This window comes from Pleurodeles waltl, chromosome 7 (assembly GCF_031143425.1).
Source record: "Pleurodeles waltl isolate 20211129_DDA chromosome 7, aPleWal1.hap1.20221129, whole genome shotgun sequence".
Classification (NCBI taxonomy): domain Eukaryota; kingdom Metazoa; phylum Chordata; class Amphibia; order Caudata; family Salamandridae; genus Pleurodeles; species Pleurodeles waltl.
The window spans coordinates 17,700,977-17,716,744 of record NC_090446.1 but is presented as its reverse complement, the minus strand read 5'-3'; the positions used below and the strand labels follow the sequence as shown (position 1 = coordinate 17,716,744).

Genomic DNA, 15,768 nt, shown 5'->3' with positions numbered 1-15,768 from the left:
CATACTCTTGTGTTTTTAGCATGTCTTTAGTTGGCAGACAGTATTTCTGGTAATTACTATGCTGTCTTGCAGTGTTTCCAGTAATTGCATATGGGAAGCAGGGCTAAAAATGTACCCTTTTTAGGGGTGAGCGCAAAGTGCTCCGTTCCCTGATGTAATCTCTCTTTGGGCTTCTAACCACGCCCATGTTGCGTCAGTCCCTTATATTGGTACGTGAGCTTGCCTTTTAAAATCTGCTTGCTTTCATTTGTGAAAGGCATGCAAACGTCATGCCTTTTCTGGTGTTTAACTCTCCTTGAGCGCACCAACCAACTACTGGAAACATACGAGGCTCCATGTTTTCCATATGGTTTCTGGACTACTTTTTCTCTTTATTTAGCAGCGCAATTTTTACACAGCCCGATCGCGCTTGTTTTTTTTTTCATTTGATGTGGCAAGAAAAGCCAAGTTAGGAGTTTACAATGCTAATAGCTCTAACTTGGCGAAATGTGAGACCTGTTGCATTGCAAAGGCTTGTTTAACATTCGGTCTAAGTGACCTCAAACTGTAGTAGAGTAACCAAGATGAAAATACAGTGAACAGCACATGACAAATGGCTGTTGATTTTTTTACAGAAAAAGGCTACTTTGTGCATTGTTGTTCAAGTTGTGAAGTTATTAGGTTTTAGGTTTGAAAGACAGGGGCTTAGCTACCAGTAGTGTACCTGGCCCAGGGTCCAGAGGTGGGGGAGGGCCAATCTGCACCAGCTGCAGTTATTTTAGAGGCTTCCTATTTAGAAATGTTTAAACACAGTCTGTCTGGGGTCTGCCTCTGTGTTTCTTAGGAGCATGTGACATTTTCACAATATGCTTTTGTGTAATTAAGTGAAATTTCACCAAAATTACAAAAACTTTACTGGTAATTTCACAAAATGCAAATCCACCATTTTGCGCCATATTTTAGCACATAATGCATCCTCAGATCAATTTATAGTGCAAAAAACAAGCACTGCAACAAGCAGCCACTAGTGTTCTGCTATTTGTTAGAAATGGGGTCTTTGGTTGGCAGTCAGGTTACCCCCATATCCAAGCAAGAATCCTCACTCTAGTCAGGGTAAAAGAGAATCACTCTCAGCTAACCCCTGCTTACCCCCTTGGTAGCTTGGCACGGGCAGTAGGCTTAACTTCAGAGTGCTAGGTGTAAAGTATTTGTACCAACACACACAGTAACTTAATGAAAACACTATAAAATGACACAACACAGGTTCAGAAGAATAGAAAATATTTATCTAAACAAAACAAGACCAAAACGACAAAAATCCCCAATACACAAGTCAAGTTATCACAAAAAATGCAAAAAGAGTCTTCATGTAATTTTAAACACACACTAACGCTGTTAGCGTGAAAATGTACCTTGGGTGTGTCAAAAATAACCCCACGCGGGCGAGTGTGCGTCAAAAAGGGGCTTGCGATGCGCTGCTATCACTCACGTGAGAGACCTTGCGTCATTGCTCCTTTAGTCGGGTCGGCGTGTGTCATTTCTTCTCTCTGCAGGAGAGCGATGCATCAATCCGGTCAGCACTCTCGGGTCTGGACTGGCCTTGAGTCGTTTCTACACGCTCAGCGGTGTTTGCAACGGAAATCTAGCCGCACAATGAACCGAAAACCATGCAGCGTGGGTTGCGATCTCACTAGCCTCCGTCAGCGATGCTGGGCGTTGTTTCTCCAGCCCCGGGCATCGATCTTCAGGTCGCATTGCAGGCGAGCGCCGATTTTCAGCCTTGAAGCCGGCAGCACGTCAATTTTTCAGCCGCAGATCGGAGTCGTGTCGCTCTTTTCCCCACGCGGTGTTCTGTGTGTGGATTTTTCACTCTTGGGCTGCCAGTTTCTCCTTTCAGGGTCCCAGGAACTGGATGGGCACCACTTGGCAGGGTAGGAGTCTCTCCAGAGATTCCAGGTGCTGGCAGAGAGAAGTCTTTGCTGTCCCTGAGACTTCAAATAACAGGAGGCAAGCTCTAAATCAAGCCCTTGGAGATCTTCACAAGAAGGAACGCAACACAAAGTCCAGTTTTTGTCCTCTAGCACAGGCAGAAGCAGCAACTGCAGGATAGCTTCACAAAGCACAGTCACAGGCAGGGCAACTCTTCTTCCTCAGCTCTTCAGCTCTTCTCCAGGCAGGGGTTCCTCTTGGTTTCCAGAAGTGTTCTAATGTCTGTGGTTTTTGGTGCCCTTCTTATACCCATTTTGCCCTTTGAAGTAGGCCTACTTCAATGGAAAGTCTTTCTTGATTGTGAAATCCTGCCTTGCCCAGGCCAGGCCCCAGGCACACACCAGGGGGTTGGAGACTACATTGTGTGAGGGTAGGCACAGCCCTTTCAGGTGTGAGTGACCACCCCTCCCCTCCCTCCTAGAGCAGATGGCTCAGCAGGAAATGCAGACTACACCCCAGCTCCCTTTGTGTCACTGTCTAGTGTGAGCTGCAACCAGCCCAACTGTCAAACTGACCCAGACAGGGAATCCACAAACAGGCAGAGTCACAGAAATGGTATAAGCAAGAAAATGCTCACTTTCTAAAAGTGGCATTTTCAAAACATGCAATCTTAAAATCAACTTTACTAAAAAGATGTATTTTTAAATTGTGAGCTCAGAGACCCCCAACTCCACATATCTATCCGCTCCCAAAGGGAATGTACACATTAAACATATTTAAAGGTAGCCCCCATGTTAACCTATGAGAGGGACAGGCCCTGCAACAGTGAAAAATTGATTTAGCAGTATTTCACTGTCAGGACATATAAAACACATTATTAAATGTCCTACCTTAACCATACACTGCTCCCTGCCCTTGGGGCTATATTGGGCCTACCTTAGGGGTGCCTTACATGTAAGAAAAGGGAGTAGGTTTAGTCCTGGCAAGTGGGTACACTTGCCAAGTCCAATTTACAGTTTAAAACTGCACACACAGACACTGCAGTGGCTGGTCTGATCCATGTTTACAGAGCTACTAATGGGTGGCACAACCGTGCTGCAGGCCCACTAGTAACATTTGATTTACAGGCCCTGGGCACATCTAGGGCACTGTACTAGGGACTTACTAGTAAATCAAATATGCCAATCATGGATGAACCAATTAACCATACAATTTACACAGAGAGCATATGCAGTTTAGCACTGGTTAGCAGTGGTAAAGTGCTCAGAGTTCAAAAGCCAACAGCAACAGGTCAGGAAAAAAAGGAGGCAGGAGGCAATAAGATTGGGGATGACCCTGCATAAGCAAAAAGGTCCAACAGTATTCCTATGTGTTTGTAATACATTTTATTAGGAATGATGAATTTGCTGATAACATTTACTGTGAATGGTGCGTAATGATGTGATTTGCATAATGGGAATGACTATTTCGGGAACTTCACGTAATTCTCAAAATTATGACAGATGGAAAGAATCGAATAAGGACGAAAGAAAAAGAGAAACAAAACAAAGATGCAAAGAGCAAGGGAAAAGAAAGAGAGAGGAAACAGAAGGTCAGAGAAGAGAGGAGGAATGGGTGTGTGAGAGAAGACAAGAAGAGCAAATCATAGGAAGGACATGGGAAGTACAGTGTGAAGGGGGGGAAGGTGTTGAGATGAAAGAGTGCTAAATACAGGGAGCAGAGATTTAAATTAATGATGAGATGACCAGATAGATTGATAGATAGACAGATAGATAGATAGATAGATAGATAGATAGATAGATAGATAGATAGATAGATAGATAGATAGATAGATAGATAGATAGATAGATAGATAGATAGATAGATAGATAGATGATAGATATTACCTAGTGGTGGTCACCACTAGTTAGTTATTGTTAGGACATAGTTTCTTTTTACTTAGCTATACCTTTGGCACCGGTTGACGAATCTTCACGAATTTTTTTAAAAAGAAATTGAAGCTCACGTCAGCTGCTGCCTGGAAAGTTTTAGGATGATCTGTCAAGTGGGGGCTGAGAAAAAGGGGCAGGTCTAAAATTTGTGTTTCCCATTTTAATTCTCATAGGGATGTTTAACATGACAACAGCCCGAACAACTGAACAAAATTACACCAAATTAGCAGAAAGATAGCTCTAAGCCCAGAAAGCGCAGTTTTTGTTATTTGGTGAAAATCCATTCAGTAGTTTTTGAGAAATTAAAGAAAAATCAAATTTGTATATACAGGGACGCAAGATTCAACGAACCCTCCAGATCAGGTGCTGAGATCTGATTGGCTCACAACACTTTAAGCAGAAAATGTTAGCAGCCACAATAGAAATCGGCTTCAGCTGAGTTCCAGAAAAAATGTTTAAAAAAAAAGAAAAGGGGACAGGGTAGGGACACTGTGGCCCCTTAGCTCTGGTGATTTGGTCCTAGTGGGACCCCCCCTGAAAGTAAAAAAAGCAATTAAAAAAATATATATCCCTGGGGGTTTGCACAAAATTGATGCAGGAGGGCACTCGGCTCCCCCACGAAGCCCAGGACTGCCATCTACCAAGGGCTACAAAAAAGAATGAAAAGGGGTCCGTTTCAGACCCCTGAGCCCTGGGGACCACCACCTCCGGGGGGCAAATAGAATGGTGGAGGGAGGCCTTGCAGCCCCCTTGAGGTGTCAAAGATGGCCCTGGGGACTACCACACCCCAGGGTCAGCTCCTGCTATGTCCCATGGCACCCACCCCTGGGACAAAGCTGTTTGCTCTGACAGAGCAAACAGTCCTCTCACAGTGAGGAAGAGCTGTCAAAGAGCTCTCACTTGCTGCGAGCGGACGTTTTCTCTGTTTCCCTGCCCACAGAGAGGCAGACAGGGAAACAGAGGGAAGTTTGCTCTCATAGAGAGGGAGCTGCTTTAGCAGCTCCCTATCTGTGACAGTAATGCTGGCTCCTGCAGAAGGCATGGAGCCAGCTGCGACCAATGGGAACTTCAGGCTCCTTCTGCAGTCCCCAACGATGGTGACTGGGTGCCACTCAGATGACATGGCAGGGCTCTGTGGAGGGAGCGGCCCCCCACAGCTAAGATCGGCCGCCAGGCCCCGACTCCCCCAAAAAATGAAATGTTTGGGCTGGGCCCTATAGGATGGGGTCCCCGGGGCCGAGATCAGCCTGGAGAAGGGTGCCACGGGGATCTGCGGCCAACTCCCACTGAGCATTGCCAAAGCCCATGCGCAGCGTGGGGTTGGGTGATTAGGGGGGTTGGATGCAGGAAATGGCTGCAGGCCATCTGGCCGATACCACTACGCACGGCTGAAGGCCGTGCGCAGCGTGAGGTTGGGTGGTTATAGGGGGTTGGTTGCGGCCAGGCCCTGAGGCCATCCGCAGCCACCCACAGCTTTCAGCCTGTGGTTGGATTAAAATATAGTAATGGAAGTTACTGTATGTTAAAAAAACAAATCATAGAAATTCACTGAAAAAAACAAAGGTTACAGGGACGTTATAGTTAGGCTCACATTTTAAAGTACAAAACCATAAAAATTCACCTGTTATAGTTAGAGTTATCCCAAGTAACTATAACTCGTGCCCTAAGGTAACAATAACTCGCACCCTCGCTATGCTCTCCTAATTACCTCAGAAACTACGGCACTCGTGATATCTTTGATAACATCATTGGTAATATCACTGTAATATTTGCAGTAAAATATTTGAGATAACTCTAACAGGTGAATTTTTATGATTTTGTAGGCTTAAAATGTGAATCTAACTATAATATCACTGTAACCTTGTTTTTTTCAAGCGAACATATATATATACATATATATATATATATATATATATATATATACATTTTTAAAATATTTTAGTAGATACAATTCCCATCATCTGAAACGAAGATTTTCACTGAAAATTCATAACAAAAATGCATCCTTAAACTACTTGGGATATTTCACTGAAATATTGTGTTTGAAATCAAATAGTTAAAAATGTAGCTAATATTTAACTTTTATTCTAGTCTAGAAAACGTCATACTTCTGTTTTCATCAAAAAGTTTGGGCACAATGCTTATCACAAATACTACACATAGCCCTTCTCCTAGTTGTATAACGTGTGGTTTAATATTAGGCTATGTTTAGTAATTGTCTGCTAGATTTAATACAGCCTGACTTCATAAATGAATATTTTAATTAAAGCCTAGAGAATGCGGGTCAAGATGCTTTTTATAGATCTCAGGCACAGGAATCTCCACAATACTGGAATGTATGATACAGTATTATGTTTCCACATAATTTCACTAAAATGTAATTTCTCCAAAAAAAGGTTCAGTCATATTGTGCTCAAGCACAATTTGTCAATCAGTTTATTTTACTACTATTATTTTTCTACCAAAAAAAAAAAAAAACAGTTGCAGCGTACATGGTGGTAGCCTGATTTTATAGTATACTTGTGCAGGGGGCATAAGCTCCTTTCTTGCGTGTTTCTGCTCTCATTAAGAAACATGGAGCCTGATTTATGAAGAGTTAGCTGTGCCTTTTCCTCTTATTTTAATTAAAGGCGGAGCAAACGTACAAAATATAATTATATGTTGTAAGTTTACGCCGCTTTTGCGTCAAAAAATGATGCAAAGTTTGCGCTAACTTTTCATAAATCAGGCCCCTGGTGTCTAATTGAGTAAAGGTTGAATTCCATGCTATCGAACATTTTAACAAATAATTTGTTCACATGAAAATATCATTTTATAGAAGCACCTCCTTCTGCTTCCTAAAGGCACAGGGAAGCCATTCAAAATAATAGAGTGTGCAAAACAGACATAAGGAGCTGACCCTATAGTGTCTCTAGCTTTGCTATTATCTGCTGTATAGTTTCAGGTTCTTGTGACAGACTCATGGGGCTTGGTGATTCCAGGGTGTCTTTGTTGTGGAGAGCACCATTGTCGGCTTTGGGGACATTTCATACATTTGCTTCCATGTCCATGAAAAGGTGTATACTTAGTTTAGTCCTGAGCATCACACACCATTGTGACCACTAATTCTAGCCATGGACTTTGACAGTGATTGTTACTTGGACTGGTTCCAACTTCATGAATATGAAGGTCTCTCTCATATTGCCTGCCTTCTCCGTCCCCATGTCCTACATGTACATTCAAGACCCTCCCGTCCAGTGGGACTTGTGGTGGAAAATATTGATCAGAAAGTTGGCCAGTGTCTCAGATGGGTATGATTTGTACTGTCATTACTGTTTTTCCAGTATTGCCCCATAAACTGAACAGACAAGGGCTATTTGAGAGAAGTAAGATGCGCATGGTAGAACACACCCCTTTTTCTGCTGGTCCAATCAAGCCTTGTGCATCCTAACACTTCTTTGGCAATCCCAGCGCCTCACAATAAGGATTAGCTACTTCGAGATATCCCTTTATTGTACATTATGACTTTGTCTACCATGTTACACAGCATTTAAGATTTTCTGCTGTCCAAGGGAATGGCTTTGGTCAGATTAAAGTCAATCTTCCAATGCATTGGCTAGTCTTTGAGTTTTTCTGATTCACATCTGCTTGTTTTAATCCCTTCCGTAAAAAATAAACCCAATAATGATCTCTCTGCGATCTATCAGTACACCGAAGAAATAATCTGAAAATTGTAATAAATTTGCTTTTTATGCGCAGTCACGCCAGATTATTTGCCTTTTTCTGGACCTTATTCTTGATGGACTTCTAACTTTGTGCATTGGAACCCATGCTGAACAGGACAAAAATGGCTGTGCTCCTCTTTTAAACATGGTTACATTGGCTGACCTAAGACTGACATTTAACGTTCTTATAAAGCTGTAGTAAATTGTGTAGAAAATACACCTCTAGCATGGAAAGTTAAATGCCACCTGAGGAGTACCTCACCTATTGTCCATCCACTATAGTGTTAGTGAAAACTAGGCTTCAAGCCTACCCTGTTTAGTCCAACAGTACCAGCTTGAACTCTGCTGCACAGACGTGTTAAAATCACTCTTTTGACAGGTGGAAAACATCTGATTTTAATTATTAAATAAATCACCCCTAAGTACACCTTGATGCCCACACGGTAGTATGAATAAAATGAATTTATCACTAGTCAATGTGTAAGTGAGAAAAAGGAGACATCAAGGTATAGACTTTACACTTTAATGTAAAATGTTTGCCCTGTACATCTACAGACTCCATTCAAAGCCTTATTTTATATCTAATAAAAATCCAATCTAATGGTGAAGTCAGATTTTCATATTGGAAATGTATCTTTTAGAAATTTACTTTTACCATGCCTGAAGCTGCTGGAGGTTAATTTGCATTAGCTTTCCTGCTCTGCCCAGTCAGCACTTGGCTAGAATGAGGAATGAAACAGTGTGACTTCTGCTCCCAGAGCAGAAATAAAAGCCTGGGTGTGGGAAAGTATTTTTCTTCCCTTTGCAGAAAGGCCAGGTCAGGTGGTCCTTGGCACTTCATAAACTTGAAGGGGGGCTGCAAAAGTACGGTGAAAAGTAACCTTGTCTCCTTAGTCAGGTTTGCACAAATACTGGTGAGAGGGAAGCTTCCCCCAGAAATGTTTTATTAAGACACAGGGTAGGGGACTGCTCATTACACTTTCCATGCCTCTGGATGGGCACGCATGCTTTGCACAAGAAGAAAAGGTTTCTCCATCTTGAATTTTGAGAGTGAGGGAAACTATGGGATTATCCGCTGTAGGGCAAACAGGAAGTGCTGAAAAAATGAATAGGGGTGCCCCCGGGAACTTTTTTCCTATTGGTTAGGGAGGAGTCACCCCCACCCACATGCTAGCGCCACTCATAAAGATAGTACTGGCAGGCACCCTCCAAAGAACACTTTCTTGACCTGAGGAAGATCACAAGAGGACTGGACCTGCTGTTAGCTATCTGAGACGAGCCCTGAAGTACTGGACCTGCTCCTTTGTGTATCCAGGACAAAGAAATGAACTCCAAGTGTCAATTGGCTGACCTCCTGTGTGGCTCCAGGTACACAACAAACTGAAAGAGGCCACCTTACTGAAGTACACAGCTGACCAGTGACAGCTGGACTTGGTATGAACTTTGTGTTGATCTCTGCTCGAGACCCTGAGAGTCTCTGAGAGTCACCACTCCCCTGTTCATCACCACTTCAGGGGTGGTACCAGGAGCTCCTCCAGGTGGCCACTTGATTCTGCCATCTTGAATACAAGATGTGCAGAGGCCCCTGTGAGCATCTGAGTGGCCAGGTCAGGCAGATGGCGTCACGGCCCCCTACTGATGACCAAACCCCCTTTTAGGGCTATTTAGGGTCTCCCTCCTGGGTGGGCCCTCAGATTCGATGTCCAAGATTCCAGCAGGACTCCTCTGCATCATTTACTTGATCTTCTGGCCACTGGGACTGCAACTGGACTCTCCAGGAACCGTCAACCTACAGTCTATCTGCAACTACAGTGATGACTCTGCAACATTGTTTCTCTGGCTTCTTCCAGCAACTGCAACATTTCCCTGGCTGTGCATCCTCTGAGGACGGCGAGTCTTCAGTCTGCATAAGAAGCAAGAAGAAATTGCCCTTGGAGTGAAGGAGTCACTCCTTCAAAGTATCTTCAGGCTCCGTGCAGCCTGGGCCCTCAGCACTTCTTTCTGCAACTCACGATCTCCTGCCAGCTGCTCCAGCTACAGAAGGGTGGTAGTGGCTCCTGCCACAACTGGACACTCAAACTCAAACTGGACTTGGTCCCCTTCCTTTGCAAGTCTTTTTTTGTCAGCATCCACCTTTGGGTTCTTTCAGTCTTGGTTGGGTCTTCCACAATCCTTTTCCAAAGTCCTCCTGTTGGGTTTGGGGAAAACCAGGTTCTTACCTCTTCTCTCCTGGTCGCTGGAGGACACCCTGGCATTTACCTTTTGGGGTTCCTAGTTCCTCCAACTCCCTTCTTCTGATTCCATATCCTTGGGTGGGGGACTGCCTTTCACATTCCACTTTCTTAGTATATGGTTTGGTCCCTCCCAGGGCCCTCACTATTTGTTTTTGCTTTTACCAATGCGTATTGCTTTCTAAGCTATTCACTGATTTCTAATGTGTACATAGTAGTGTGTTCACTTACCTCCAGTTGGGGTATTGCCTATACAGTATTTTAGTATTTGTGTTACTATAATAAAGTACCTTTTTTGTAGCACTGTGTCATTTGTTCATGTGTATAAGTGCTGTGTGACTGTAGTGGTATTGCATAAGCTTTGCATGTCTCTTAGATAATTCTTGGCTGCTCATCCACAGCTACCTCTAGAGAGCCCCGGCTTCCTAGACACTGCCTACACTTCACTAATAGGGGTATACCCGGACCTGGACCTGGTATGGGGTGATGACACCATAAGTGTCCACCTCACACCAGGCCAGCTTGGCCTGGCAGTTGCTCACCCAAATAATAGTCCACTTTCTTTCAAGAGTCACCTCATTTCCACCTTACACCCTTTTATACAAAACTGATTTAGTTTACTGGCCGTACACACCTCCTATTGCATGTTTTCTTAGTTCCTAAATTTGTGGCATATTAAATATTCATCCCACCAGCCACATGTGGACAAATGGAGTAAATCCCCACTCCTCACCGCCTCCCAGAGCAGTTTTATTATTAATAGATCATAACTAGAGGCCCACCTATGGAGGCCCTGTGCCCTAATGCTCACTTATTGAATGCAACATATCACATTTTATTGATGCAACATTGTATTACTGAGGTGTTACCCTTTCACCTGAGTTCCTATTTCCTCTACATTGAATCTATGAGGGAATAAAAATGTTAACCTTGTAAAAAATATTTTATTTTGTTATACTATTTTTAAAAATTAATTAAGTTACTAGACATGACTACGATAAGGGCATGCTATGAAATTCACTATCACTCTTGACTAACACCAAGTAGGGTGTCTCCAAAAAAACTCATTGCCTTTCAGTCAGCTTCAGGGCTGAAGGTGGAACTGCCAGGCACTACATCGACCACTCAGGTTTAGTTTAATGCTACTGAATCTCTGCCCCATCACTGCCCAGGTATTCATTTATCCTCAGTGGAGGGCCAAGCAGAGGGAGTCAACTTCCCCCTCCTCCCCTTCCTGTCTTGGCAGTCGGTCCTCCCTTTTTGCCTATTGTCTGGGCCACCTCGACTAAGTACCACCGGGTATCGCTTAATACTAAACTGTTGAAAGGTTTTGTTTCGAAGGTTATAAGTACATGAATATTAGGATTTTAATTTGCATTCCCCATCATTCTGTAGCCTTTTAACATTATACCAAATTGCCTTGATTTTTTTAAATTTTATTTGGCATGTCTTAGGCATTTTCCCAACTCTCTGTTCCCTGGACATCTTGCAGCCTTCTATTCAAGAATATATTATACACCCTCCTTTGATGCCTGCCCTTCCTGCCTCCCTCCTTTAGAAATGACTCCCAGTGTTTTTCTACATCTAAGTAATGTTATGTTAGGGGAGTCAATGCATTGTTTTGCCACACTTTATCATTTTTCCCTCTATCATGTTCCTCCCTTTTCTCCCTTTCTCTCTTGCTTTGGGTCAAAGTTTGATGATAAAAGATAATGAAAACTAAGACCCCGTCCCCTACAAGGAGAGCTGTACTTGCCACCCACACTCAGTGGTACAGAAGAAGCACTGGAAAGCAGAACTCCCTCACAGAGACATCCCCACAGGTGTCAGTGCATTTTAAGCAGTGTCTTCTCCTCTTGTTGACACCACATAGAAGAAGTCTCGCCGGCTTGACCAAAACGACCACTGAAGAGACAAGTGAGACTTGGTCAACCTTGCCACCAACATTTTCTTGGGATGTGAGATAATGAGGAGACACTGATTATTATGTACACAACGTAGTCAATGTCACAAGCAGAGTGAGTTTTTTTCATTGTATTACCCTCAAGTGAATGTTAAATAATTGTTACTGTAAAAATATAGCTAAACTGTCCCAGAGGAGGCATCACAACGCTTTTCAGCGAGTAGCACACTACTCTGAACCGAACAGGACCATTTTAGGGAATTGTGGGTTAATGTCACATTCAGTTAGTAGAGTTCTCACAAATGAGACAGGGACATGTACTGATAGTAAGAGGTCCAGTCTGGGAGTAAGTATCTTGTATTTTCATATCATCTGATTTGGATATACGTCTGATCCAGAAAACTTTAACATGCAAACAAGGGTTTCTCTTTAAAAAAAACGTAGACATCTCTGGATCACTTCACAAACCACCAGGATGTGAATGCATATATATATATATATATATATATATATATATATATATATATATATATATATTACTAAAACAAAGAATCATTGGCTTTCTTGGGGGGGATGGAGCGGCCCTCTGAGCCTGTGTCGGGTGGTAGTTGCTTGCTTAGGTGAGTTGTCCATCCTTGCTGATTGGTGAGGTTATGTCCTAACATCCACCTCCTGAAGTCAGAACCGGTCTCATGCAGAAGAGGCAGCCCGAGCTCTGCAGGTCACTGAGTGTAAGGTGATGTCACCGGAAGTGCACCGCTGTGACCAGAGACCTCGCTTGTGACCAGAATCGAATAGAACTCAAAAAGTAAACATAAACAATAACCAGACAAACAAATGCATAAATAAACAGAGCATCATCACTTCCGCAAAACAGAACTTGTTGGTGGAAAGAGAAACTAAACTCTGCGAGGTACTGTGGGTTTTCAGCCATTTCATGTCTCCTTCCAGGATGCAACTCTTTAAAGGGCTCAGAGAGGGAAGACATGTGATTCCTAATTTAGAGGTGCCTGGTAATGGGACATCTGGTAAATGTCGGCGAAAGTCTCACCTGTCCTTCTCCCTGCACCAAGGTCCTACTTAGAAAACAGGAGTTTGCAGTAGCCCTCCTGGCTGATCCATCACAGGTTATACTGTTGGCGGATGAAATGCTCCCGGAAATGGTGTCATATGGGCTCAGAGACAGCTTAAGGATTTTGGGGGCCAAGGGCCAAACCTTTTTTGGGAGCCCCAGCTGAGAACAGCCTTGAATGTATGATATAATTTCAGCTTTTTCAAGTCCTCGTTGTCCAGGTCACTGACATGGCACAGACAGACTCGTCCAAATTCTATATCTGTTTACATCTGATATTCAGAGATGTGTACTTTTAATATTGTAACACAGCAGCAACTCACTAATATTACTGCAAATAATCACTGTGACACCCTCCAGTTTCTCACATGCGAGGCCCTGTGTTTTGAACTTAAGGACCTTTCTTATGGATTTGGCTTGCGAGTTAAACGCGTTTCTCTGCAAAATGCCTGTATAACACATCACCCAAATAACAAATAAATTCAAGAAAAACTGTATTTTTACGAGAGCTGTTTATGAATTATTAAAGTTCATAAGGACAAGGTTCTCTACAGAACAGAGCTGGGTCTATCAGGGGTCCCACTAAAAGGCGGGGGCCCTGGACTAGAACCCACTTTGCCCAGGCCTTGAAACATCTCTGTATGGGCTGCCCATTAAGACTTTCCTCTGTCGTACCTTTAGGACTAACATTCAAGTCACGGTGGTCTCAAACACTTATTATATGACCAAATGTGCAGGGAGAAAACTCCCTGAACATGTGGACCCACGTTCCAGGGACGCCTGGAGTGTGGGTGCTGAAAACGGACACCTACTTTGAGAGCAGATTTCAGGGACACAAGAAAATGCTGACAGCTACACCAGCGCTCCCCCTGGCCCCCCTACTCAGGTCCCGCTTTGCATGCGGAGCCATTTCAGGGGAGACTTATCTGCCACGGAGGCCGAGTGGTTTAACAAGTGGCCCTAAAAGCTTAGAATGTGGCCCGGTTCAAGGGTTCTTGCGCTGAGGTGACTGTGTGGAGGGGGCTCGGCACCTCCGTGAGTAATTAAGTGATGAGGGAGTGATGGACAAGCGCATTGCATGAGTTTTGAGCTAATTGGTAAAGTGTCTAGCATGGCGGGTAAATTAAGCATTTTTCAAAGGAGGCACTTCTGAGAAAGGGACCCCAAGCAGAGTGTGAAGAGGGGGCGCTTAAGGGAACACGATTGCTGCTGACAGGAGGGTGCAGCGTCCTTAGAAAGCTGCTGTTTATGTGTTTGGTGACCTAGATGCGCTCTGACAAGACAGCTTCTTGCCTGGGGGGGCGCAGGGCTGTCGGGAGGGATAGAAGAGACCATACATCAACACACAGCACGAAAAAGCTTCCTGTCAGACATGATGCTGGAGTCGGCGTTTTCAAAGTAGTTCTACATTTTATCAAATGTTACCTCAAGCCAACTTTGGGCAAAATGTCTTCTCGCAGTTTTTAAAAACTCTTTCCCTAACCCCTGCCTTCCTGGAATCCTCCCCGCCCCCCATCATCAGTGACTGAATTTCAGAATAACGTCTTCTCCTAGGATTTCATTCTAAGTAAAACCTTAATAACTTTCTCCCTGTCGCAATAACGCCTCCACCTCAGGAGATCCTGGTTCTGACCCGGACGTTTTTTATTTAAAAATAAGCAGATACTTTTTAGAGTTTTCTTTTTCGCGTTTCTTTTTATGGTGTTTTTCTTTTCACTTTTGGTTCCCCTGCTTGTTATCTGCTCACGTGACTTGAGCTTTGCCAGTAGGCCCCGCCCCCACAATAGTCATGGCCCCTAAGCCTTCATCCCTGGCCCTCCAGACTTAGGGCCTGATTGAGATCTTGGCGGACGAGTTATTCCATGACAACGGTGACGGATATCCCATCCGCTGAATTCTAAATCCCGTAGGATATAATGGGGTTTATATTTGAGCGGACGGCATATCCGTCACCATTGTTATGGAATGGAGTAACTCATCCGCCAAGATCTCAGTCAGGCCTTTAGGGCCTGATTACCACCTTGGCAGATGGGATACTCCATCACAAATGTAACGGATATCCAGCCCGCCTTTTTACAAGTTCAGAAAGTTACAATGGAACTAGTAATAGGGCAGGCGGGCGGGCGGGCGGGATATCCTTCACATTTGCAACAGAGTATCCCATCCGCCAAAGTCGTAATCAGGCCCTTAGTGTCCATGTAATAGTGGAACACTCAGAGTGTCTTCCTCTGGTATCACCCCTGTCTGGGCATTCTCTGGCCAGGTAGAACCTATGCATCTCTTCCTCCCTCCATCCCCCTAATGTAGTATCAGGTCCAGCAGGGGAAGGACTTCTTTTAACGCTTCTTATTTCCTAGTATTGCCGATATGGATTCCCCATTCCTGGTTCACTGAACTCAACTCAATGTTTACGGGATTTCTGTGGGGTGCAGGCCGCCGACTGCTTGCACTCGCCAAACTCCAAAGGCCGGTAATGGAAGGGGGGCTGGCCATTTCAAATTTGAAGCATATTACTTAGCGGGGCATCTGAAATGGCTGACCCAATGGATAGCAGTGCATTTATCCTCAGACAGGGTGCTTCTGCAAAGTTAGCAAGTTAGCCGGTATCCTTCTCCGGTCAGGGACCCCTGTTGTGGGAGAGACATGAGAGGTTATAGTGGCACGAAGATGCTGGGATAGCTGTCTTCTAGAAATAAGATTAAAATGCCATATTCCCTTGATATTCTTGCTGGTGCTACCCTACGAGGGAGACTGGCGGAGGATTATGAATGGGTTGCCACTGGGGAAATCACAATGGGAGATTTGTATGGGGTGGACACCATCCTGCCATGAGTTACTTCTTGAATCCAGGACATTTTCTCCTGCACCAGACGGGGACATCTACTATGCGCCGGTGTTGGGAACAAGGATTAGGGGAACTACCCTGCCCGGAGGTATGACAGTATCTGGTTGTGGCGACTGGGAAAAACAAAGCAGTTACATGTCTGTGCAGAAGACGAGAGCTAAACCCACCGTTACT

General features: G+C 44.1%; 1 protein-coding gene across 3 annotated transcripts in view; it reads left to right on the top strand.

The window, feature by feature from the left end:
* Positions 1 to 15,768, top strand: part of LOC138303566 (ephrin type-B receptor 5-like) — a 209,640-nt gene that overhangs the window by 45,601 nt on the left and 148,271 nt on the right. The window lies entirely within an intron of this gene.